General features: G+C 41.1%; 1 protein-coding gene across 3 annotated transcripts in view; it reads right to left on the bottom strand.

Annotated features, from left to right (window-relative positions):
- CALD1 (caldesmon 1) overlaps nucleotides 1–25,107 on the bottom strand; it is a 253,423-nt gene extending 228,316 nt beyond the window's left edge. The window contains exon 1 of one of the 3 annotated variants that reach the window (XM_026652189.2): nucleotides 24,856–25,107. The gene's annotated coding sequence lies outside the window, so the exon portion shown is untranslated. The remainder of the gene's footprint in view (nucleotides 1–24,855) is intronic. The other 2 variants (XM_026652186.2, XM_024209149.3) reach the window with 2 other exon arrangements.
- Between the last annotated feature and the right edge of the window lie 1,925 nt (nucleotides 25,108–27,032).

The following is a 27,032-nucleotide window of genomic DNA, read 5'->3' as shown; positions in this document are numbered from 1 at the left end:
TCCCCCCACACTCTTTTTTGTTCCTGTGCCAAGTGTAGCTTGGCTGCAACAGAGAATCTGCCCCCCTTGAGAATGTAAAGAAATAATACATAATAAATAAATAAATACAATAATAAATAAATAAATAAATAAATAAATAGGCTAGAGAATTCAGACAATGGCCATACCATGGTCTAAGGGAACTGTAAACTTCATAAAAATGGGCAGGGGGGAGATTCAGGGAGATGAAATCAACAAAAAATCAACACTGAACAACATCTTCTATATTTTTCTTTGTGATGTTAGAGCTATCAGGTCTGAGAAAGACCACAAAAGGGCCAGATTCTCAGCTGATGTCAACCAATGTTGCCTTCAGTGAAGCTATGCCAGGTTATGTCACCTAGGATCTGGCCAAGAAAGATGATGATTCCACAGTTTGGTATTCTCAAGGCAGCCCCTCAGATTCCCCATCCAAAAATGTCCTGTACTAGAAGTGCTCTTTTTCTAACTTGCCTTCAAGTCACTCCTGTGGCTCTCAATAATGCAAAACCTGTCAAGATAAAATATGTTTGTGGACATATTTTACTCTCTACTGAGCATTTTATTGATTTAACTCTACTATTTCTGCAAGGCAGCCAAAATTCCTTTATGTTTTTGAAGGACTTTGTTTTCTAAATATTATCCATGGACAGATAGAATACAGAAATCCAAGGTTGTTTATGCAGTTTTACTTATGTGCCATACTTTGACCATCAGAGTGTATGAATTTTCTTTTGCAAGCAAACAAAATAAATCTAGTGTACAAGATGGCTGGGTTTAGAGTTCGTACATGGAAAAACTCCCCTTTCAAATCGGTGGGGTTTGTCTGAATAAGATCTGTGGGACTAAGCCCCTGGTAACCTCAAAGCAACTTCATTCAGCATATAAAAATAAAGTTTTGAGGGCTCTGCTGTGGCTTTTATTGCCAGACCCTGGGCTAGCGTGAGGGGCAGGAGCAGGCTGCAGTGGTGCTCCCTCCTCCACTCAGCACTCCAGAAGACATTCTGACTGACTCAGACAAAACATATCTTGAAAAGGCAACTACATATCATAACAAGACCCAAGGCATCCTTTGAAAGGGTCCAGCATGCTGTCTCCCTGTGCTGCTGCTTCTCCACTGACCAGCACAGAAGAGGAATGGGCCAGGAGCCAGATTCATGCCTGTGTCTGTGATGAGGTTATAGCCAGGATAGAGGCAAAGCAGCTTGCACTTCCCTTAATCAGAGACTGACAGGGCCAATATCCCCTCCCCCCCCAGTATAGGATAGGGCGTCCCTAAGTACTGTTGTAACTTACGTCCCCGCTGCCATTACTCCTTTGGGCCATTGAAGAGGATGCAGAATTGCTGGGGTGTAAAATACCCCAGTCACAACTCCTTCTGCCCATGTCCCCAGAATGCCCCCAGCATAGACCATGCACCAGGAACCTCTGCCTAGCGAGTGCCAAGGGGCCACAACGTGAGAATAAATCTGTCCCTAGGAGTACAGAGACAGACTGTGCATGGGTGTGCAATGGACAGGAAGACTTCTTGAGTCCTCTCTTTGTATAACTGCCATACCTCTACCAGGCTGGCTATAACACTGAAATACTTTACTGTTTGAAGTTCGTCTTTTTTGTTTGTTTATTTTAAGGGGAGGGAAACACTATAGCTGACTGGCGGGCTTACTAGTTATTTTAATAAGAGTCTCTTTATTTAGCCTGCAGTGGCTCCTCAACATAGTAAATTTCTAGACTCTATTATGTCTCACAGAGTAAATCTATAAATGCCTGACACTAACTGAGAATGAAATTGTAAACCTAGTAATTTACACCAAGTGTTTAGATGTAACCTCCCTAAGTGAGCTGGACGGTGTTGCTTCATGAACACATTCTTTGTAAAGGAGAAACAAAACAATACTGAAGAGGAGGAATTAGAAACTAGCTAGATTAAAGAGCAGGCACTCAAAAAGCTTTGCAGTTGATGATAGCCTTATCAGTGATGTTGATTTGCTAGTACTCACAGGCATGACTTCAATCAACAATATCACAATGCACTTCATGCTTTGAGTGCCTTTCATCTGAGGATCTCAAAGCACTTTGTAGACATTAATTCCGTCTCAACACTCCAATGAGGGAGATGGGTATACTGGTTAAGATTTCCATAGCAGTATGGGGAAGTCAAGGCACATACCACCCCTTAATTGCATTGTGTGTCTAAGGGCCTATCTACGTTAGGAACATTTTTCAAATATTTGCACCAGTGTAACTGCAAGTTACTGGAATAAGCCATACAAGGGGAAGCTCTGGTTTGTGTCAATTTAGCTGTATGTGAGTCCCAATGTTGGTCTACATCAATGTAGTTTTGCCATTAGAGACTTACACTGGTGTCACTACATTGATGTATTTCTCCTGTAAACAGTCCTGAAACCCCTCGAAAAAGTACACCTATTTTACAGCTGGATAAAATAAGGCACAGAAAAATTAAATGACTTGTCTAAGTCACACGGCGAATCAACAGCAGAGCTGGAAACGGCCTGTACTAATGTTGATTCCCAGTCTCCTGATTCACACCCTAGACTGCACTACCTCCTTGGAATGTATCGAAGAAAGGCTTTCAGGTTTCCTTCACATTTTCAGAGCATTTTCAAATTTAGAAATTCCTCAGATTTTGAAAGAGGATGAAGCACCTCAGATCCTTTTGAACTTTTTACCTCAAAATATTTTTAACTGAATTGGGGAGTGAGAAGAAACTGCAAAGAGCAGCATTTCCAATCAATTTCAATTCATTATCAAATGTCAAAACGGAACAATTTAGGGCAATGATTTTTCCCCCATTCTGCTTGAATGGCACAACACAAACCACCACCTCTGTCCTCTGCCACTAATCAGCTATAAGAAACAGGTATATTAACATTAAACCTGGCCAGCTGTAATGCATTTGCTAAAGTAATTATATTTATTTTTACAGATTACATGTGCTTAGGTTTCACTTTCTGCTGTACTAGAGAGTCAGAGGTTTCAGTTTTGCAGATAAAGCTCGGCACTGTTATAATCAAAGACAGAATTCAGTGCTTAAAGCTGCTAAAAACATACACGCATTTAAAGAATGTAATACTGTATTTAATCTAACAAAGCCCACTTATCATACACTACAGGATCTATATTTTTTTACTCTCCAGCTCAAGTACCCTATTTTTCTTTCTTTCATTTCTCATTACATTAGCAAAGCTTAGATAATTAGATAGCAATTGGCTTAATATTTAAAGCCTTGTGTTCCTTTAAGTGGGCCTTTTTAGATACACATATCTTTATCCACAACGAAGGGCTGAGTACTGGGGCCAGTGTCCAAGGTTCCTCAAGGAAGCTGGCATGGGTAACAGTGCAGCAGTGTCTTGAGTATTGGCCCAACAGCAAAATATTGTTTGATTAAATTTGAGCTTTGTTTTCCACTTTTCTCCAATGATCGTCTAAACTATACATTGGGCACTGCAGACAAATATTAATGCAGGCAGGGGTAAGGGCTTGTCTACACTTGAAATGCTATAATATAAACACTACCTATGCCAACAGGTGGGGTTCTCCCATCAGCATAGGTAACATCTCCCTGAGAGGTGATAGCTAGGCCAACAGAAGACTTCTTCTGTAGACCCAGCACTGTCTACGTTGGGGTGTGGGTCAGCTTAACTACACTACTCACAAGTGTGGATTTTTTGCATCTCTGAGCGACGTAGTTAAGATGACAATTTTCTAGTGTAGACCAGACCTAAGAGTCAAAACCAGGCAGATGCTTCTTTGGTGAGACAAAAAGATGTATTTCTATAGGGCTCATACCTAGGAGAAGAAATATGAAATCAAAAAACTGAATAAATACTGTTGTATATAACTGTCTGTTACAAACAGTTCTTTTAGGAAAGATAATAGCTAAGCATCTGATCCAAAGCCTGCTGAAGTCAATGAAAGTCTTTCTACTTTTCTTCAGTGTGCATTCAGTATGTTCTTTGTTGGGTAATTCATATACTGCTGTACGTTACATGGGACATAACAACAACGTTGGGAGATGGCTGCTCTCTGAAACTGCTAGATATGCATGATCAGCCAATGAGAATGTATTCTGCTGGTGTAATGCTTCACATTAGCTGTTTCGTTGGCTGCATATGTTGTCACTGGATAACCTGCTGAGGAATTTTAGATCTGAAGTTCAGTAGAAGCTCAGAGAAGTTTCTGTCTACTACATGCAGTTCAGTTTAAGTTTTTATGAAAAAATCAGTTATTTTACTTTCTTTCTTGCTTCCGGACAATTAAGGCCAAATTTTCCCACACCACATGTGAATACAACTACATTGATTTCAGTAAGGCTGAAATTGGCCTTTAATTGCTATGGTTTCAAACACAACATGCGGTAATACATTACAATGTATTTTTCAAACTGGCACTTGAATTAACTGTTTAGTGGTTTTGTATTCCAGCTCTACTATTAAACCAAACGTGGGTGTTTTATCAGTGAAGCTGAGTGAAGAGAAAAAAAAAACAGAGGGTAAAACAACTTGGTCTTGTTTTGACTTGATGCTCCTCCATTTTCAGGAGGAGGTTTGCACATGGGAGCAATTGGTTCCATGGGAAAACTTCTAGAGGCTACTGCATTGCTGATCTTATAAAGGTGCCCCTTGTAGAAATGATTTGATGTAGCTATTTAAATTAGCATAGTCTGGCTTTTCAAATTTGACTCATGGTCCCTGTAATGGAGCGGCACCATCTCTCAGACGCATCCCCTTCTGGTCGGGTGTGTCTGACATCTTTCAGTTTATGGTGACCCCTGTCAGGGGTTTCCCAGGTGGTTTTTCAGTGAGTCAGCCCTCCGGCTGAGTCACACACACTGTGTGTAAATCAGAACAGACCCCTTCCGGTGTATACAGTCCGTAACTTGTCCCAGCCCTGGTATGCAACCATACCCCCAGGGCTTCCTCCCTAGAGACACTGTCTTCTTGCAGCCCTCCCTGAGTTCAGTCCTTACCACCAGCCAGCCAGGAGCTCCTTCTTTGCTCTCCGGGTCCCTGCCAGCAACTGTCTTAGGCTCAGTTGCAGCAGCCAGCCAGGAGCTCCTTGTTAGCTCCACTGGTCCCTGATCACACTAAACTGTCGGTGGTTCTGATGCTTTTTCTGCCAGCCAGTAACCTAATCCTCTACCTTCCAGCTCCAAGCAGCAACTGACTGCTGCTGCTCTGTTCTGCGGCTCCTTTTACATGGCCCTGCTGGGCCCTGATTGGCTGCTCCAGCAGCCCCGCAACTACTCTAGGACACTTGGAGGACTTCTCTTCTGCTCCTCTCTAGGATGGGATGTGGCAGGACCCTGAGGCCTCCAGCAGGCCATCACCAACCCTGACCCAACAAGCTTGCAACCTAAGCAAGATATGACATGGCACAGGAAAGTACTATTTGAGGCATAAGATTTACAGAAAAAAATTGGGGTGGAGTGTTCATATTGTACTTGGCATACTGTGTTGATTCCCTAATGGTTATTTACTGAGTTAAGTAGATGGTAGTGGGTTAAGCGTGAGAGTGTGTGTCACTGTTGGAGAGATTGAGAGAGGTGGATTTTGAGAAGAGTAGGGCAGAAAATTCATCAGAGTGGAGAATTTTGCCCTAAAAGGGGGATGGAGGAAGCATAAAAGAAAGGGCTGAGAGCTCTCTCTCACACACACATGTGCAATACAGATTATGATTGTAGGTCTTTGCTACTCTTGAACTTCTTATTTACTTTCAGAGAAGAATAACTTATTTTTCCTAATAACCTGCTGATTGGTATCACAGTACAAGTACTCAAGAGGCTTCAGAAATGCAAGAAATTATTAGTAGCTGTCAGCTCATTGGGCAATTAAATCACTGACCAAGTAGACAGGGCAGATAAATAGTCTTTAAATATCACTTCAGTACAAAAATTTGGTCCCAGAAACAACAAAAGATTCCCATAACATGTAATTTAATGGACTCTCCTGGACTCCTCAACACCTAAGATCAGATTTGTCAAGAGTAAAGGGTATGGGAGTATCAACGAATCATCCTTTGTAAAATAAGGATTTTGTTATGTAATAACAATAACTTTGCATACCTTTCTCAAATCTCTTTACAAACAAGACGTCAATGTTACCCCATTTTGCAGACAAGGAAACCTAGACAGAAGTGACTTGCTCTGAATCACACAGTGAGTCAGTGGCAGAATTGTAATGGTTCTAAATAAACCCGGGATCTGAAGCATCTTGGGTGATTAGGCATGCATGGAGAATCCTTCTTTAACAAGTAAGAGGTGAAGCCTGTTGCCCTATCTCAGTCAGTACTGGGAGAGTTTTGCCTGAGTAATGTTCCCTGCACCCATGTTAATGCAAGTTGCAGGATTGGGGCCTGAGTCAGGGCTACAGAATTGAGCCTTATGTCTGTTCAGTTTTTTTTTTTTTTTAATTATTCTATTACCGTCTAAGGAGCTTAGGGCAGTTTGGCAAAACTTCATAGTTGCATCAGGAGCTTCTGTTTAGCATTGGACTTACATAGTCACATTTTTGTATGATGTGTCTTGTAGAAGGGGGAGCAAAGGGCACACAAAATGCAATGTATGCAATGGCTGGGAACAAGAGTGCCTTCGTACTATCTATATAGATATTTGTGAGCCACTAATTACATTTTTTTAATTAAAGAAAAATTCATAAAGGTAATTTCTACTTGCAATAATCAGTGACTTCAACTAAGTGGAATTCTGAAATTACCATCTCTTCATCATCAGCTGGGTAACTACCATATTTTTTTATGAATACTGAATAGGTGCATTATACCCATATGCTTTTTCTGTAAGCCTGAGGGGGACAGGTCCCCTTTTATGCACACTAGAAGAAGTACAACACAAGTGGTGTGTGTTTGTTTAATAACACATATGTAAAAGTCAAGTAGTAATTTATACTGATTACATAATGAGACACTCCATCACTTTTCAAAATGGCCCTTCAGTCAAAGCCAGTCACACCTGTATAAATGCAAAGTCACATCTGGTTCATAAATCTGTTCTTTCTGGTACTCCAGAGAGATACCTTTATGCCGCATGTGGAACAGGCTGGACCGGAGTTGTATGAAGAACATTAACTATTTCCACACGGTCTCCCTCCCTCTGACTTTGCCATGTTTCTGTTTGAAAGTTCAATCATTGGGTACATTAGCTTTCAGCTAAGGGGCCAGATTCAGACATGGCACTAATGGATGCAACTCCAATGTCAGAGAGTTACAAACCCTTCCATCAGATCTTCATTTAACCCAGTCTCTTCATTTCTGCACCCAAGTGCCATTCTTTCTTCCATTGCAACTGATCTTTGCACACTGCCACCTTTTCTATCTGATGCTGACCTTGCAGTTTCACTCTCTTCTCAGCAAACGAACAGCTTCTTTATAAAGCCACAAAAGATAAGCCAAAAATTTCCTGAGTGTCTTTCATAATGGGCCTGATCTTCAGCTGCTGTAGATCAATATAGTTCCACTGATGTCAAGAAATCTCTGTCAATTTATACTAGCTGAGGATCTGGCCCAATCTGGGGGGGGGGGGAGAGGGGAGTTATGTGAACTTCCATTAGTCAAAAGACAATTAAGGATGGATAAATTGGTTTGGATAAAGTATTGTAACACTCCACGTCAACCTAGAACTTCACGTTTCTTCACCATAGAGATGGTGACTTACCCAAAACCACAAAATTGAGAGCTGGGCTTGTAACTCAGAAGCTAATGGCTCTGAGTTAGGGTGACCAGATGTCCCAATTTTATAAGGACAGTCCCAGTATTTGGGGCTTTTTTTATATGGGCTCCTATTACCCTCTACCCCCTGTGCCAATTTTTCACACTTGCTGTCTGGTAACCCTACTCTGAGTCCAAAAATGTTCAGACAGCTAACGAGGTCTTCTTGGGTCTTTTGCATATGAAAATCCTCATATGAGAAATGTCCAGCATATTCAGATTATTCTGCACCTGATAATTATGGGTTCTCAATGTTTGTAAATGTTTTAAAAGCTCTTAAATTCTAGACATCATTCACTGATGGAAGCATTTACCTAGTACATGCTCTTTGGTCAATGTGATAGTTCTACCAAACTAAAACTAATGGGAGGCATTCTGGTGATTTAAGAAGTAAACAAACACCAAATCTGAGAATGTGAGGGTTGGGATGAAAACTTGATTTAGAGCTGCCTGCATAGGGCTAGAAATCAGGATTTATGGGTTCTGTTCCTGGGTCTTTCATTGACTGTGTTTGACCTTAGCAGAGACACAAACTCTCTCTCAGTGTCTGGATTGTGGATGATATTTAACTACTTTATACAGGTAATGGGTGTATCAATTAATATTTCTAAAGTGTTCCAAGATTGGTGCTCTCTACTAGGGTGAAGACAACGTTGAAATAGAAGGGATATGGTAAATCAGGATTAAATGCCCTGAGATAATCATGCACTGTGCTTGAATTGAGGCTCACCTACTACACCTTCCCTTGCTTGAGCACTTAATTCACTCAAGAGGAAGCTCCAGCGGGACTGAATGGCTCAGAGGATTTGTAACAAGACACAAAGCCTTTCACCTTTAGGTGAATTTGGTGGAGTTCAGCAGTGAACAGAAGTCATTGCCACCTGATGACTCTTTCATGCCCCATGTGAAATGAATTGGTGATCTCCGTCCCATCTGTGAGTGGACAAATGTCTGTATCTCAGAATGGACCATCATAACTGGTATTAATTGGCACAATGTATAGGGCAGGGAATTTAGCTCTCACCATACTTTTTCCATGGATAATTAGCAAATTTCACATGACAGAGCTACATGTGCCACCTTTCTGTAGCAATTTCTGTCTAGAGATTTAAAAAGTAACAGATGTTCCCTCCCCAGCAACATAGTGTTGTATCAATCCACAGGACAGATATCAAATTCTGTATATCAAAGGCATATCACATGGTGCTAGGGACAAAATGTTAAACTTGTGCTGCAAAAGGAATTTCAAGAGACAACGAAAAAGAAGTTGAATATTCTCTTCCCTATTTTTCTAGATGAAGTTCTAATAGCTGCAAGAAATACAAAGAGATTGTTTAAACCAGTATATCAAATATGATAATTCTTGGTTTGCACACTTATAGGACTTGTACTATCCTGTAAAGAGAGAATTTCAAACCATCCCCATGCTGTCCCCTATTTGTACAACTGGGGAGGGTTTCCATTCTGTGCCATCTCTTTCTCTTTATTTCTGGTTTCTGTATCATGCTTAACTATTATTTGCTCCCCTCCGAGTGCTCTAATAAAAGCCAAAGGTGACTACTGCATAATCTCAGTCTCTTAGGGCATGTCTTCACTAGCAATGTTAAAGCGCTGCTGTGGCAATGCTTTAACATGGCTGTGTAGCTATAAAAAAACCCACCTCCACAACAGGAGTAGCTGCCAGCTACACTGGCGCTTTACAGCACTGAAACTTGCAGTGCTCAGGGGGGTGTTTTTTTACACCCCTGAGCGAGGAAGTTGCAGCGCTGTAAAGTGGCAGTGTAGACAAGGCCTCAGATTCTTTCTGCTACTGTTAGTGTATATAGAATAGAAAAGAGTAGCACATCACCTAACAAAATAATGATTATTAAGACTACTAAGCACCTGTAAACTTCAGTTTCAAAACAAATTAAGTACTGTATCTGAAATCAAGTGATTAACTTTACACCTTTGAGCAGTCCTGTTGAAATCAGTGGAGCTATAGCAATTATTGCAATCAGTAAAAAGGGCAATGCACCTACTCAGGCCAATGATGCATAACGAAGATTTTAGTCCTTACTGTGGAGTACCTGAAATAGGTTGCTTTTTAGAACCAGGATACATATCTCAATGAGCCATTGGTCTGTTCCAGTATTGCAATTCCTGAGTGTAATAAATTCAGAAATTGATAGTGCTGAAGTATTTGATTGATTGAAAACTTCAAAAGATTTTCACTAAGAAAGATGTATAATTTGGTTCTGTGTCTATACAGCACCTGGCACAATGGGGGTGTGGGTCTATGACTAGCGCTACCCAAATATAAATAATAAATAACATTAATAATAGTGGACAGAGCACATTGTGATGGGTTGCCCCCCTTAGGATGCCACCTGATGTGCTGAGATACCACTGAGCCTGCCTGTTATGCCAGCCTGGGCACCCTTTTTACCTGTCTTGCTGAGCCAGGCTATTAAGCCTCCTCCAGCACACACACAGGCAGGGCCACACCCAACTGCAGAATGATACAGACACTGAGATCAGTTCTGGGAAGACTCAGTTTAAGGGACTTGCCCCAGCACTCAGGTGTCCACCTCCCTTGGAGTGCAGACCAAAGGTATATTATGAAATCTGCCTCCTCCCTCAATGTGGAGGAAGGTATGCACAGGCTCTTCCCTCCACCCCAATTATGAATTGTACAAACGGGATTATATTATAAACAAGAAATAAGTTTATTAACTACAAAAGGTGTATTTTAAGTGAATATAAGAGATAACAGACAGAACATAGCAGATTACTGAGCAAATAAAACAAAATACGCAAACTACGCTTGTTTCACTAAAAAAATTGTTAACAAATAGTAATTTCTCACCCTAGATATTGTTGCAAGCAGATTACAGAAAGTCTTGAAAGGCAGATACCTGAGGTCTCAAGCTGGAGACCAGTGTATTATTACTCACAAGCTAGATGCCCTTCCAGCTTGGGTTCAACCCTTCTCCCCTCAATTCAGTTCTTGCTTCCAGGTGTTTTTCAGTGTCTCTTTGGGTGAGGAGGCAGAGGAGAGACACAATGATGTCACTCCCCTGCCTTATATAGCTCTTGTGTATGGCGGGAACCCTTTGTCTCCCAGTGGAAGAACACTGGTATTCCAAGGGGTGGGTCCAGTACCAGGTGACTCAGACCCATGTCTCTGCAGGGCTGTGGCAGCCATTGCTCGTAGGCTGTCTGGAGCGTCCACAGGAAGACTAAGCTCTTTCACAGTCCATTGTCTATGCTAATGGGCCATTAGCCCTGTCTGGCTTTTCCACTGTTGTACCTGAAGGGCTGGTTGGGGGTGACACCCAAAGTAACACATTTGAAATACAGATACATAGTCAATATTCCTAACTTCAGATACAGAAATGATACCGGCATACAAATTGGATAATCACATTCAGTAAGTCATAACTTTTCCAATGATATCTTACATGAGCCATCTTGCATAAAGTATATCTCAGTTATGTTATATCCATATCATAAGCATATTTTCATAAAGAATATGGAGTGAAACGTCACACACATAACAGAGTGTCAGGAATTCTAAAAGCATGTCTGTCGCTGATATGTTCTTTGGTCTTGATCAATTCACTTTACATATGGGGAAACACACAGATAGAAAAGTGGTAATAATGACCCACCTATCTAGTTTACCTACCTACCTTAGTTTTATACTGATGCCCATCACCATAATATAAGCTTCTTCCACGTTAAAAAAAAAATCAATCACAAAAGTGAAGTACCTCATGGACTTCATGGAGTCTCTGGTATTTCTCCCTTTTGGGGGTAAAAACTGTTTTTATAGCACTTTAAGTACCCAATGTGCTACATATTCTTGCACAATCCCAAAGAACAGTTTGACTGGAAAAATAACTAGTATTTGGTCAAATGTTTGCTTTGATTTTTGCCAAGTAAAACGACTGCACATAAGGAGATTTATGCTGTATTTTTGGCTGATTTGGATAAATGTTAATCAACAACTGAAAAGCACAAAAAAGGGTTCTCTGGATGTTTGAATGTGACACAATTGCAATTCTAATATGGAGGAGACCCATGTTGGCATCAGAGATAGCACTCTGCCTGGGACCTTGCAGGGAAAGTCTCCATTGGCTTGAAAGGAGCTAATCCAGATTTACACAAGTGTAACTGAAAGCAGAATTTGGCCCTTATTCTCAGGTTCTCTCATTTATTTATTGCTATGTGTTGACATGCCTGAGTTTAAAAAAAAAGTCCTTGAATTAACTCTCCCAGGAAGTCTCACAAGGACTCTGGGCCTGATTCTGATCTCACTTCCATCCATGTAAATCAAAAGTAATGACATTGAAGTCAGTGAGGTAACACTAGTATTAAACCAGTGTGAGATCACATCAGACCTGTGCCCTTAATGAAATGACCACTATTAGCTTATCTCCAAGTTTCCATTCATTAGGATTTCTGTACTGAATTTTCACAAGCAATATCCACAGACCAAGAAATACATTTGAAAGTGATAGCTATTTTCTCCTGCTGAAAACTAGAGAATGCAGCAAGCTATCCCAATTCTCATCCAAAAAACTACAGCTTTTGTATTTTGTTAACAGAAGTGTTTATGGACAAAACACGTGTGAATATACCATAGTAACCATCCGGCACTGGCTGGGCAGAATGAACGAGATGATCTAATGTCTTTCCCTTGTCTATTTTTTATGGCCTCAACCTTTGGTGTTCAAGTCTAAATCATGGAAAAGCACTGAACACACAGAGCTAAGTTCTGCTCTCAATTATAGGAGCATCTCACTGAAAATCAGCGAAGTCCCTATTTAGGGTCACACTGATTGCCAAACTTTTGGCTATATCGTACAACTGTATTTCGTGGCGTAAATCAGACAGACAATCTGTCACCAAGCTCAGTCTGTTCCTAACAAGGAACGCACATTTCCCACACATTTAATACATTCCCCTCATTTTTTACTAAACATGGACAGACGACTTATCTGATGTGCTGACATAGAAGACAAACAAATATGGAGTTGTCCCCTCCCCCCATTTTAACTATTTGATAGCTACATGTTGCTTCTAAAAACTGGCTTCACATCCATCCAAGATGCAGTGAATGAAAAAAAAATCATTATTCATCATGGAGGATTTGTGGATTTGTTGGGACAGACACTTAAGGAATGGCACTCTCAACATTTTTGGTTTGGTAGGTAGTGCACTAAACTTTAGCCTCTTTGGGAGGAGGCCCGATTACAAATTTTGAGTTAGGTCACAAGTGAAAAAAATACACTAGTTGGTGTGATCCTAAAACTTCTGTTTGTGCAAATCAAAACAACCTCACTGCAAAATGTGACGTAGTTGGCAACCACTACTAAGAGACCCACACATCAACAGGAGGGGACTCACCAGGCTAAGGACTTAGGCACAGTGGCCAAGGTATGCAATAGAAGCACCAGAGTACCAGGTTCAAGCTTTCATGGGCACTACATTCACCTACAAATTCCGGTTGTTGGTTTTTTTTCAAATGAACTCCCTCTAAAACATGCACCATATACATTTCCTTTAATAGTCTCACCTCCTACGTTTGAGCCTTGAAAGACTGAAAAGCATATGGATGAAATAAACATTTGCAATCAAGCATTAATACCTGCTGTACCCTGATATATTTGTTATTGAAGGGCTTTTCCAGTGTCTCAGGGAGCCACTTAATAATAATAAGGTCGGATTTTCCCCACAGTAATTCAGTTCCTGTTTGGAGAAAACACTGAAGACCAGATATTCTGTTGTTTTGGTTTTATAAGTGGCTCCCTGATGCATTTGAAACACCCTGAAAAACAATTTGGTATTAGTATATGTATTATTATTAATTTGATACTTGACAGTGGCAATTTTTGACTTTATTAATGTTCTTATGGAACCCCAGTCGACAACACTAGGAATGGCTTCAGCCTCACACTAGGAATGATCAAATGATGCCTCCTCAGTAGTTCTGAAAAAACTGATTTACAAGAAACACTTAATTTACAATCTAAACGCAATCCCTCCTCACCATCCCCTTGACTTAACAAATCTAGACTTTCGAAAGAGCTGTGAAAGTCAACTTCCTTTCAAAAAACCTTCCCACCGCAGGTTAGCTATTTGAAACTTTATAAATAGCTGAATAGGTTACTGAACAACAATGGTTATTTTCCATAACCTGTAAACAGAAGTGGCACCGTATCTCAGAGAGAAATTCTCTGGCTCTGAGAAACCATACTATGCCTAGGTTGCTGGTTCATATCCAGCCCAGATTGGTAATGACAAAGGTGTTACCATTGGATGGCAGGCAGCCCATGTGAACTGAGTCTCTATCCAGTTCCCAGTAGACAAATATCTATATTGAAAAGCCAATTGCCAGAACTGATATGCTTGGTGGAACTCATAGAGAGGCCCAGAGATGTTTGAGCATGGAGGCTGAACTAGTCTCTCTCACTTAGTTGTGGTCCCTTCATGGAAGGATTGACAGCACTTTGGAGGGGTAGTGATGGAAACGTGTAATACTGCTACCTGTACTGTGCCTATTCGGTGACTAAAAAGAATATAGGAGGCCAGATTCTGATTTCAGCTATGCCACTTTAAGTTCTCAGAACTCATAGGAGTGACTGGGCTCAATACAGGAGTAACCAGATGAAATTCAATGGCCTCCGTTATACAGGAGGTCAGACCAGATGATCTACTGGGTCTTCCGGCCTTAAACTTTATCAGTCATTGGATTCCTATCAATGTCACCGAGATCAGAAACTGGTCCAGGGTCTCCAAATCTATCAACATGGCACAGGTAATTCTATTTCTAATTTATTTTAAACACCCTGAGAATTCTGGCAGGGAGTAGATCCTGTATAAAATTTCATTGCTGCAGCAACCTTCCTATCTTTCTCCCCGTGAAACACACATGCAATTGTGTAGTGGTTTTGTTATTTTCTGTCTCAGGACTTTGATGGCCAAAAAATCCCACACACCCGTAAAAAAAATAAATCACAGTGGCAAAAAGTAAACGCACATATATTCAGATGACTCAATGTATTAACCTATCTGTGCATTATTTTACTATGGGCATTTGGGGGTGGGTGAGGGTCTTTTCCTGTAGGCTCTGGAGCACCAAATGAACTATTCCACAGCCTCTATTAAACCACTAGGCAGAGAGTTTTGATCCTTTTCTGCTCCCAAAGCCCTCTCTCTGTTTCTACAGAGACAGCACACACAAGGGGTGAGACCTGCCTCCCTCCCCACACAGGACTCTCCACAGCCTCTCCCCCTCTGTAAACTGCATTTAGCATTTTACTGCATCTCTATCCATGGATGAAAGTAGGATTTCATCCATTGTGCCAGAACCTCAGCCACTGCAAATCCACACAGTTCAACTGACTTCAATGGATCTATGCTGATTCAGACCAGCTAAAGATGTGGTCTATGATATTTTAAACCTGGACTATATACAACAATTTATATCTCAGGGATCTAAATACAAGAACAAAACCAGTAACAGAGTTTTAAAGCACCTTTAGTAGAGGAAGTTGCAAACACTACTATTCTGCTGCTTTTCCTTTTTTACTCTGATATGCCATAACTCCCAATGGGTTATCCCTTGTTCGTATAGGGTGTCCAGTGAGCAAGCCATTTACTACTGCAGTTAAAGTGAGTGAAGCTCAGACCTTTCCATATATGGCAGTACCTTTTAAACACTGAGGAACGAATGAGCAATGGAATTTTACTTGGCTTTTGATTTTGCAATGCCCTATCTTATATGAAATATTGTTTTCTGATGAATGGTTGTTATTGAATGTGGGAATAATTTTGACCCGAGTTTTTGCAGCCCCATAATGTACATGAACCAGAGAGAGTGGGCCAGATTCTGAACTCAATTATCCCTTCATAAATCTCATTGAAGTTAGAGTTACTCCAGATTTATACCAGGATCATTTAGATCAGAATCAGGCCCAGGATAAAGATCATTCACTGGCAATGGAGTTTCACCAGTGTAAAATTGGTGAAAGTTAAGATCAGAATCTGGCCAAAAGATGTCCAAGTTAAAACCTGGACCAAATTTTGTTCTCATTTAACCAAACATCAGATTTACGCCAGTGTAATTAACAGCAGAATTTGGATAACTGATGTTTTAAGTTTAAAAAAGGATTTGAATTAGGCTTCTTTTATCTGTGTACTGTATATCAGCCACAAAAATGCATGGCAATATTTCAACTGGATCACTAACACTCATTCATATTTATAGCAATTAAAATGACATACTTCAAACAAAACTGGATTTTAAAGGCTGAAGTTGCAAAGCAACAGCTGTAGCTTATCAGACATCTGAATGGAACCCATCATTTTCATAGCAGGGGTATAGCTATGTATCTAGAGTTAAATTCTGCTCTCAGAGGCGCACAAAGAATCTAAACTCTGCTATCCCCACATAGCTGCAGCTCCTTTCTCTCTACCCACAGGCAATATGAAGGCAGAACATCAGGGTGCTGAAGCTGTGTGTGGATTCAAGAGAAGAATTTTGCCATGTGCCATTAGACATCTTGTGATATCAGCAGTGGATGGGAGAAGCTATTCAGATAAAATAACAGCTGACCAGAATCTTCCCCCATATCTCAATACTATCTCGACCAGATCCCTTTTCAAGGTTTGCAAAAAAGTTCCAAAAACCATTTTCCCAAACCTCTGCCCTTCATAACTGGGTTAGAAACAGATGCCAAATTCAGCCTGAGTGCAAACGAGCACAATTGCTTTTTAAATCAATGGGGTTTCATAACAGAGCAGAGGAGGGGAAGGGAGGGTGTCACTAGCTCATTGTGGAGTTGGGGCAGGGGTGGGGAGGAAGGGAGTAAAGAGGAATCTCTTAGCTCTTGCTAATCCCAGGGGATTGAAAAGAAATTGTTCCTGCTGCTGCTGCTGCTGCTCTTAATAGAAATGAATATATGGACTTGCCAAGGAACTCCACCAGCTGTTAGCATCCCCTGAAACTTCAAGGAGCAATGAGATGTCCTGCCATTGCTTATGGGATGAAAAGAAGGGAATATTTTGACCACGGTGACTTTTTGGGGAGGGAACCGTTTCACTGTAGCAGTGTTCCACGGTACTCAGCCATTCCCTATCTGAAGCAAAGAAATAGGAAGAGTAGTAACGTGCTCTACAGCATTGGCATTTACATAAGGAGAATTCCAACATCAGAGCACTGCAAATAAGAAACAAACAGATCACAATGTCCTTACTTGGGTAAAAATTCCCTTTGAAGGCAATGGGAGTCTGGCCTGTGTAAGGGCTGCAGGACTGAACCTTGAAATTTAAAGGAACACAGCAACTGCCACTCAGGATCAGACCAGTGGTCCATCTAGTCCAGACAGTGGCTACAACCAGCTGCTTCAGAGGAAGGTGCAAAGAAACCCTGCAATAGGTAGTTCTAGAATAACCCACAGGGAAAGTTTCCTCCTAGACCCATTAAAGAACTGTCATATTTCCAGTATCCCTCATTAATCCCATGAAAATTATGAGAATCATATAAATAGTGAATCCTATAATTTTCCCAATTTACAGCATTGGCCCAAATTATCTAACATTAAAACGTTTGCTTCATCATCTTTAATCGGTTTTCCTTTCCTTTGAATATCCAGTTTCTTGAAGTGGGGGTTTAGGGGAGCGGTGTGTGTGTGTGTGTAAAACCAAGTTGTCTTGCTACATTTAACAATATTCCCAACATTTTTTATTTATTAGGCTGTAAAAATATCCACTGGAATAGATCCAAGCAGAGTATTTAGGGTAAAACATTACATTCTCCACAAATATATTTATAAAAAGGAGCTAAATTCCCATATGTTTTTTTTTTCTATTTAAGGATATAAACCAGAAGGTGGTGTGTGAACGGGAGCGTTCCTTTTTGCTTCAAACCCTCTGCAACACGTCTTGAGGAAAACTCTATTTGTATTCTGTAGACGTAGGGTGTGGAAATATGTAATGACGTTTCCACTCAGTGAAATCTTTTCCAAGTAGGGTATTTACCCATTGTAGCCTGCCCTAGCTACTGTGGTTCTGATCTCAAATGCTCCCATCATATGTGCAATGACAAACAGATACATGTTCAGAAGTTTGTTTAGAGTTATTTGTCTTCCAAGCATTTAGACCATCTCTGCAATGATATTAAAAAAGGGTCTTCTCTCTCAGCCCATATTTTCAGAACATGCGTTTACCATGACAACTGTAAATGAGCATTTATGCTTGCACATGCAGATGCAGTAACTGTGCAAACCCCATGTACCTGTGTAATTCTGAAAGCCTACGCCACTGACCCTAGCTGAAGTTCCAGCGAACCATTTTCAACTGGTTATTATTGGTTCTGCTTTGTTTTGGAACAAAATTACTCTGTTAGCCCACTGCTTCCTCCAGAAGCAGCCCAAACAGACTAACTGAAGTTCTAATCTAATGGAGTCCACTGGACTTTCCATTAAGCAGAGTGTAAAGCATACAAAAGCCAGTAGGTGAACACTTCAATCTCCCTGGACATTCTATAACAGATTTAAAAGTAACTATTCTTGAACAAAAAAACTTCAGAAACAGACTTCATAGAGAAACAGCAGAACTAAAATTCATTTGCAAATTTAACACCATTAATTTGGCCTTGAATAGGGACAGGGAGTAGCTGGCTCATTACAAAAGCAGCTTTGCCTCTCCTGGAATTGACACTTCCTCATCTATTATTGGGAGTGGACTATATCCACCCTGATCGAATTGGCCCTGTCAACACTGGTTCTCCACTTGTGAGGTAACTCCCTTCTCTTCATGTGTCATTATATAATGCCTGCATCTGTAATTTTCACGCCATGCATCTGAAGAAGTGAGGTTTTTTACCCACGAAAGCTTATGCCCAAATAAATCTGTTAGTCTTTAAGGTGCCACCGGACTCCTTGTTGTTTGCATAGCATATAGTGTCTAAAAGACTCTCTCAAAAATAGGTATTACCAGCACCGCTTTGGACTTCCATTCTACGACCTCAAAGCATGTTACAAAATAGGAATGAATTAAGCCTTAATAAGCTTAGTTTACCCAGTTCATAGGGGAAGGATTTATTTTACAGATATGGAAACTGAGGCAGAAAGCTGAAATAATTTGCAAGAAGGCTATAGCAGACCCTGGAACAGAACCCAGATCTCCTGATTGTTACTCTGACATTTTAAGAACATGACTACCAGTCCACTCAATAATTAAAAACGGTTTCCCTAACTCTGTCCAGTCAAATACACTGGGGAGAAAAGATGGTAGAGAAAAGATTAGAATTCTACCTAGTGCTCCACCACGACTGCTACTGTTTATATACCATTCTCATTGGCAGAGGTGAAAGTAAGCTGGTCCGGTCCGGTATGTCATACCGGCAAGAGCCAGTACGCCGTGCCAGACTGGACTGGCTTCCGCAGTGGTGATTTAAAGGCCCAGGGCTCCAGCCACTGCAGGGAGCCCCAGGCCCTTTAAATCGCCGCCGGAGCTCCGGCAGCCGGGCTTGGGGGGGGATTTAAAGGGCCCAGAGCTCCGCGGTGGCCGAAGCCCCGGGCCCTTTAATTCGCCCCTGAGCCCTGGGGCTCCCAGCCGCCTCTACAGCTGGTAGCTCTGGGGTGATATAAAGGCCCTGGGGCTCCCAGACACAACCGGAGCCCCAGGGCCTTTAAATCTTGAAAGGCCCCGCCTCTTCCGGTTGAGGGCCCACCTCTTCCGGTTGAGGCCACGCCCCCGCTCAGGACTCCGGAGTACCAGTAAGTCCTTTAAGTTACTTTCACCCCTGCTCATTGGCAATGCAAGCTGAGAGATGAAAGACTGAATGGGCCTGGAGATGGATCTCGTCACACATTCCCTTACGGATGGGTTGAGATGCTTTGGAAGAGAAGTGCTGTTGGGTCTGCGTTGCTACTGCTTTGCCAGTCCTGCAGATAAACTTTAGTTGAAAGGGCTGTCAATCCACCCGCATTCACCAGTACCAGATTCACTCCCAAAAAACATTTGTTAAAAGACAAAAGAATTTTTTAGTGAGGGTCAAAATTATAATAATCATATTGGTTATACATATATATTCAGTTTACTATCTAAATAAATTATGTACCCTAGTCTTCTGGATTTATCAAGTCATATTTTGGGACCAGTAGGAGGTATACACATTTTTTTTAAGTCTAAATGTTGCCAAACAAAATATCTCAAATCTTCCCTTCCACTTGATATTGATTAGCTAATTTATACATAAGCTTCAGAAGAAAGCTGAAAATAAAGAGTTACATAGTTCAACAGTCATGTGACCTCAATGACCTGAATGTTTCATCCAGAAAGGTCAAATCTAATCTGATCTTCAAATGCCTTTGAGTCAAATTTCAGCTTCAGTTAAATCTTTCTCTGACCATTTTCTTTGAGGCCAGCAATGGCTATAATTACATACATGCACTCACACAGTATATGACATTATATGTACAAGCCACAGATGCTAAAATGCAGCTATACCCAATAACCACACAGTCAGTTGTGAAAGAAAATTTCCTTCTAAAATAGCCAAAAGCTCAGTATCAATCCAAGCAAACCTATCTGTGTGTGCGCACACAAATCCGTATGTATATCTGATGAAGGGAATTTTAGTAAGGAAACAACTATTTTGTTATGAGAGTTTCCATTAAGTTATTATAAAGAACAGGCATTTTTTTAAAGGATGAAACCTACTTTGACTAGTAGCATAGCATTAGCTAACAGTCTACTAACATTCTTTAAAATAGTCATCCTGCCTGCCTCAGGTTTTGCTCATCTGGGGTCCAATTCTGCAAACCCTCGATACATGAAATTCCCCTTGTAGACAATGGAAGATTTGTAGGATTTGACCCAGAAAACAATAGTAACTTTGGGGGTATTCCCCCACACACAAACACACACACCCTTTCTCTGGTTCCCATGGGATTTGATGTAGGTACTGAAGATTGACAGCTAATACTGTATTCTCAGCCTCTTGCTCTCTTTCTTAAAATCTGTCTACACTGGAGCTGGAGGTATAATTTCCTTGTTAGGTAGACATACCCTGGCTAGCTCTGATCAAGACAGTGTGCTAAAAACAGCAGTATGGCCACAGCAGCAGAAGTGGTGAGAGGGGCTACAATCTCATCTGAAACCCTAACTATGTACTTGGGGCAGCTAGCCAGTCCCGCTGCTCATGCCCCCACAGCTATGCTTCTATTGGTAACCCGCTAGTGCAGGTTTGCCTACTTGAGCTGGAAGTTACACCTCCATCTCTAGTGTAGACATACCCTTATATACACACACTTTTCTTTCACCTCTTTGTTCTTGCATAGTAACTAAATTCAGTGGGTCAAATCCTCAGGTGATGTAAATCAGCATAGTTCCATTGACTTTAATGGACCTACATCAATTTACACCAGGTGAAGACCTGACTCAATATGAATTATTGCCCATGTAACCACAAAAAATGTCAAATGCAAACTACAGAAAAAGAAGAAGTGTTTATACAGTCCTGGAATATTGAAATTCCATTTGTTCTATAGGAAAGAAATCCCGCAGGAACTCAGTGTTATACAATGGAATTTACCCTGTTGTGCAACCCATCTCCTGCAGGATAAGAGGAATTTTAAGGCCCTAGGACAGTAGGGTCCTATTGTTATGCAGTTTGCTATAGCAGAAAAGAGGAGAAAATACGCCACACACTATGCAAAACAGTACAAACTATGCCACCTCATGTGACCAGTGAACTCCCCCCTGTTCTGACAATGCTCATGTGCACAAAGCCTGTAGATTGTTAGAAAGGTGAGCAGATGGGGGGAGTGTTGGCAAAGAAAAATGTTTGTTTCTGTCCCAGCTATACAATCCACTTTTAAAAAAAACTACCAGAAATAACAAGAGCATGTTTTAGAGCATATCCAGTTAGTTAGTTGCAGTGTACTTTGATGCCTGTTGGTCTACTCATTGCACCAGCGGTCAGAAGGAAATGCGGGACAGCAGTATCATGTTAGGCTAGCCATGGCTGTTAAGCAGTGCTGTGCACGGATGCCCTCCATACCTACTCATGCACCAGAGTTTGATTACAGTACAGTGGATGCAGCACCTCCAGTTGTGTATGGGGAGAGGTGGAGGCAATGCTAGTGGGGCTCCCGCTACAGCAGTGTTTCTCAACCTTTTTTACCCAGGGACCCCTAAACTTAAATAGACAAACCTGTAGAACCCCAACCACAGGCGATGAATGAGGGGACATGAGGGGTCACATGCCCCCCAGATTTCTGCCTTCCACTTGGCCCTGCTCCCTGAAGTGCAGAGCAGAGCAATGATATGTATCCTTGGCTAGCTGCTGCCTGCTCACTAAGTCAATGGCTGTGAGGCAACCCCTTTTTGTAGCGGGGGAGATCTCTCTTTTGCAGTGACGCTGCAATTTTTGGTTTACCCCACCCCCCACATCCCGGCCAACCCAGACAAGCTTGGTGGCCTGCTGAGGTAAGTCAGGGGATGGAGGTGGCACTCCCTCCCTGAGCCCCGCTGCTCGGGACTGAAGCCCAGTTTATTTTGGCAGACCCCTGAAACCTGCTCATAGCCTCCCGGGCGGGGCGAGGGGGGCGCAGACCCCCTGTTGGGAACCAGTGTGCTACAGCAACCTGTTCAGACAATGTAACTGGCACCCATGTCTCGATGCCACGAAAACCACTGTCCCTGCTAGCAGTCTGCAAAAAAGAAGAATGCCCACTGCTATTGCCCTATCGTGTCCTGCTCCTAGCTCTTAGAGTCATTGGTCCCATCGCTATTCAATAAGGAGAGTTCATTCCATCACTGCCACTGTGTCCTCTCTCATGTCATCTCTATACACAGGTGCCCTTTAACCACCGCCGAAGCAGTAAACTTCATTGAATTCACAATACTGCCCTCCACACTTTGTACTGATATGAAACACTGCTGGCAAACACACCTATTGCAGCCTCCGCACATGACCCAGTGAATGAGGAATTGAGGAACACAGAGACCCCCATTGTAGTGCATCTTTTCCCCTCTGCATCACCTTGCATGGAAGGGAACTGACCATCTGCACCGTAAAATTCAAAATGTTTCATAATGATACTGAGTGCAAAATATTGAGTTTTCCATTCCTTTATGCTATTTAGTGTTGAAAGATAGTGCTGCAGTAGTATTAAGTAGCAACTGCAGGAAATGCTTTATCTTCTCAATATACTTTTACATTGCTCATTGTCAAAGTGTATTTAGATGTGGCAAGCGGTTACATCTACTCTCCTTGAGTCTGATCGTGTATTTGTTAAGGAATGTACTGATTTCACCCAAGACTAATCATGTGACTATGGGCTGCAAGATTGGGTTGGGTCCCTTGTCATTTCATGGTGCAACAATGAGAAGTTTTCAAGAAATACAAATGACTTCAATTTGCCTTCTGTTCTCAAACAACCTGTCCAATATTTCTCCCAGTACCATCATGACAACCAAATGCCAAACATTACAGTTACATGTATAGGTTTTATTGAATATGATTATCCTCCTTAAACAGTCATCTGAAGACAGACAGACAGACCCATAAGCTTCCCCAAATATACTGATAACTCTGCTCCCCCTTTTTCAGAAAGCCACTTCCATTAACAAATGATTTTTTGTCAGTCCCTTGAATGACCATTGGTTTTGGAGAAAGCAATTTCAGAATCGCCTGATATCTCCCAATTCCAAATGCAAAATATTGCAACAAACAAACATTGTACAGGCACACATACATACGCATACCCCCCAACCTCTAAATATAATTAGAAAAAGAAAGGGTGCTGATCTCCGACTTATTTAATGCTTAGCTGTACTAGCAAATTCATTTAGAATATGGTATATGAAAGACACTACAAAAGAAATTCTTCCCCCATAGTTTGTTTCTTCCAGATGTTTCCAAGGGAAAAAATGTGTCATTTTCATAGAATATTCTCCAACAAACCTTTTAGTGTGGCGGCGGGGGGGGGGAAACCTTCCTGAAAACATGAAGTGCTCAGAGGAAGCCACATGCTGTAGAAAAGTTATTTAAAAAAATTATGTTGTGCATCCTTGCCACAAATAAATGAAACAGGGCATGGGAGAATAATCACCTTTGACATATCTGTGGGTTTGGTCAAGATTTATCAGGTCTTCCTCCCACCCACCCCCCTATCATTCTACAGCTAATCTTGCTCCTCTCTATCTTTATGCCCCCATCATTCCTTCCGATGAGGAATTCCATGCTACACAAAATGTCACTAGTATCAGCTATCAGGCTTGCACAACACAACTGTACGAGCATGTCAAAAGTAGCTTGAAATGAAAGTCTGCTTCCTCTCTTTCTGGAATAGCAGTCACACACACACACACAGCTCCAGTCCCACCCATGAACAGTTTGGGTCTCTCCCCCACCGCCCTTTCTTTTCACAGGAAAGACTGCTTCATAAGAAACATTCTGGAAATATGCTGCTGTGCATGTTAAATCTGAAAACAAAAACGGATGCAGTCTATTGTCAACAATACTTTTCTGAAAGACAGCCATAATAGACATCTGTTTTAGCAAATATCAAATCAGTGACAATGTTTTCCCTGCCTGCTCTGCCTTTAGATTTGTGCTACTTTAATAGCCTGGCTCTTAGGTTGCAAAATGAAAAGCAAGTCAGTCTGTTAACCTGCAAAATCTTATTTCAATCACTCCTTTAAATGCACTTTAAAAGAAAACATGAATAGGCTTTTGTTCCATGGGCTAGCGTCCCCAAGAATACCACTGCCTGGTACCGACTCATTAATGCTGGCCCAACTGGGTTTCTGCCTCCCTCCAAACAAACAATGGGCTATCCTGCACATGAGAAGCCTTTCCGTTCTGCACTCACTACGCAAAGCAAGCATCTCTGTGAAGAACAAAATATGAAATCTGCTCTCACTAACAGTGGTTCACAATGAACATCTGCCAAGGGGAAAAGCTGCAGGCACTTTAAGTATATTTCCACAGCTCTGTTACATTTAACATGCACTGTGGATAGACATTAAACAGCAAATGCAGTCAAATCAGATTGTTGGGGTGGGGGAAAGAGTATCTTAATCCCTTACCTCTGCAGCTGAAAAGTTTTCAACTAGTAGGAAGGAAACGAATAACTGGCTGTTTAGGCAGGAGCACAGCAAGAAAGGTACACCAGCAGCCTAACACACAGCCCTATTCAATACAACTTACAGACTTTCCTTGGCCCCTCCCAAAAGTCAAAGCTAAGTGACTACATATCCCTTATGTTTACAATTGGCAGCCAGTGGTATGCATTGTTCTCAATTTATTCTAATAAGCAGCCAATGACTAGGCTTGAGCCAAGGTGGGTCCAGCCTGCCTGCAGAGATGCCTGTCATTCCCTAGGCATGCTCAGGAAGCCACTCATCAGAAAACCAAGACCTAAAAAGCTCCGAAAATTCATGCAAGCTGCCAAAAGTGTCTTGCTACATGCCCTTTTTTGGTTATCCTTAGCAGGGCCTCTGAAAGTAAATCCTCTGTCAGGAACAATCATAAGAAATGTTAATCTTGGAGAAAAGAGGCTGTCTTGTTGAACACAAATGGAGCTTTAAAAAAGGAAATATACTGCAAGGAAAGGGGGCACAGTAAATACGTTTATTTTTTGCCTCAATTTTAAAGAAAATTTAAAAAGAACATTCACCACAACCAACTTCATTGTACTGTTTTAACGAATACCATATGTAGAAAGAGAATGTAAAAACTGTTTGTCTTTTCCTGCAGAAACAAAAATTTTAAAGCAATAGTATGAGAGAAGCATGAAAGAGGAGTTGGCAGACAGGCAAGGTTACCTGTCAAATAGTGTAGTAGAAGTTACATATAGAATGTCCGTGTTCTCAAAAATAGTTTAAAATGCCATTAAAATCTTTGACGCTAATCACTGATCCTAAAAAATGTTGACTAGTTCAGGTAAACATTGAGTTAATAGATGTCCATCTAGATATATATTCTGAACAGCACTTTTCACTAAACTTTCTTTTTCCATTAATCAGGTATGTTTGGATTAATCTTTACCTTGAAATCTCTTTTGTAGAGCATCAGAAAATTGCAGACTGTTCACAGGATTTTACTGGAGGTTTTACTTACCCCGAGTAATTTAAAGAAGTGAAAGAACAAATACAAAACACATGCATAGGAAAAAGTGAGATACATAAAGTATTTGCAAAGAATGAGATGAAATATAACTGTTCTTACATATGTAAATATATACCACAGTATATAGACACATACATATACACACACACACACCAATAAAGACTGAAAGAAAAAGGCTGACTGAACTGGAGAGAAGTGGAAGAAACTGCCCAAGCACAAGATATTCTGCAGGTTTATTATTTGACAATAATTTATACAAAAGCACAGTGAGAAGGGCAAATACATATAACAAGACATTGCATCCGGGTGGGCTATTTTATGTGTTCATAAGTCTATTGTTTTAATGCCAGTCTGGATCTTTTCCTTCAATCACAGGGCCTGTTTGGATCTACTCACATGAGTACAACAAGCAGGATTTGGCCCATGTATAGTAAACTAATCTTATGTGACACTGTACACTTCTAGCTAAAGAGCTAGATGCTCAACTGATGCAAAGTGGCATAGCTCCAAAGATATGCTGATTTACACAAACTCCGAATCTCGGCAAGTATGCTTATACCAGTTCTTTAGTTCCCTTTTTAAATATTACAATTACATTTTATTAAGTAAAAAAAAATTGGTATTTGCTCTTGGAAATACGCGTTTTTATTTTAACATTCAGATGCCTTTTCTAATGCAGGAGGCTTTGTCTCGGCAAGGATTTGAAACATAAAATCTAACACACACAGTATGTTGATACAGCAGATGTCACATTTATAATTGACTAACACAAGGGAGAACAGAATGTCTAAGCTCTGTTGTACTAAAAGCTTTAAAAACCTCGGGCTATAAAGAGCCAAAATCAACTGAAGTCAATTAGACTAGTCAGGAGCCTATGGCAAATGGGGAGTGGCCCTAAATTGCCACAGAGATTTTTAATTCCAGGATTTTAAATATATGAAGTGTCCACTCCAGTGTGGGAGCAGGATTAGAGAGAGCTAATGGTTACAGCTGAAGCCTGGGAGTCAGAAAGACTCCTGAGTTCTATTTCCTACACAGTCATTGACTTGCTGCAAGAGCTCAGTGTTCACTGAAAGAGGAAGCCAACGTATATATTGTAACTAGGGCTGGTTGAAAGCAATTGCGCTTTTTGAAT

The sequence above is a fragment of the Terrapene carolina genome, unplaced genomic scaffold (genome assembly GCF_002925995.2).
Source record: "Terrapene carolina triunguis isolate 2854851 unplaced genomic scaffold, T_m_triunguis-2.0 Scaffold112, whole genome shotgun sequence".
NCBI classification, from domain to species: Eukaryota; Metazoa; Chordata; order Testudines; family Emydidae; genus Terrapene; species Terrapene triunguis.
Note: the sequence above shows the minus strand (reverse complement) of the source record. Positions and strands in the feature narration are given on the sequence as shown.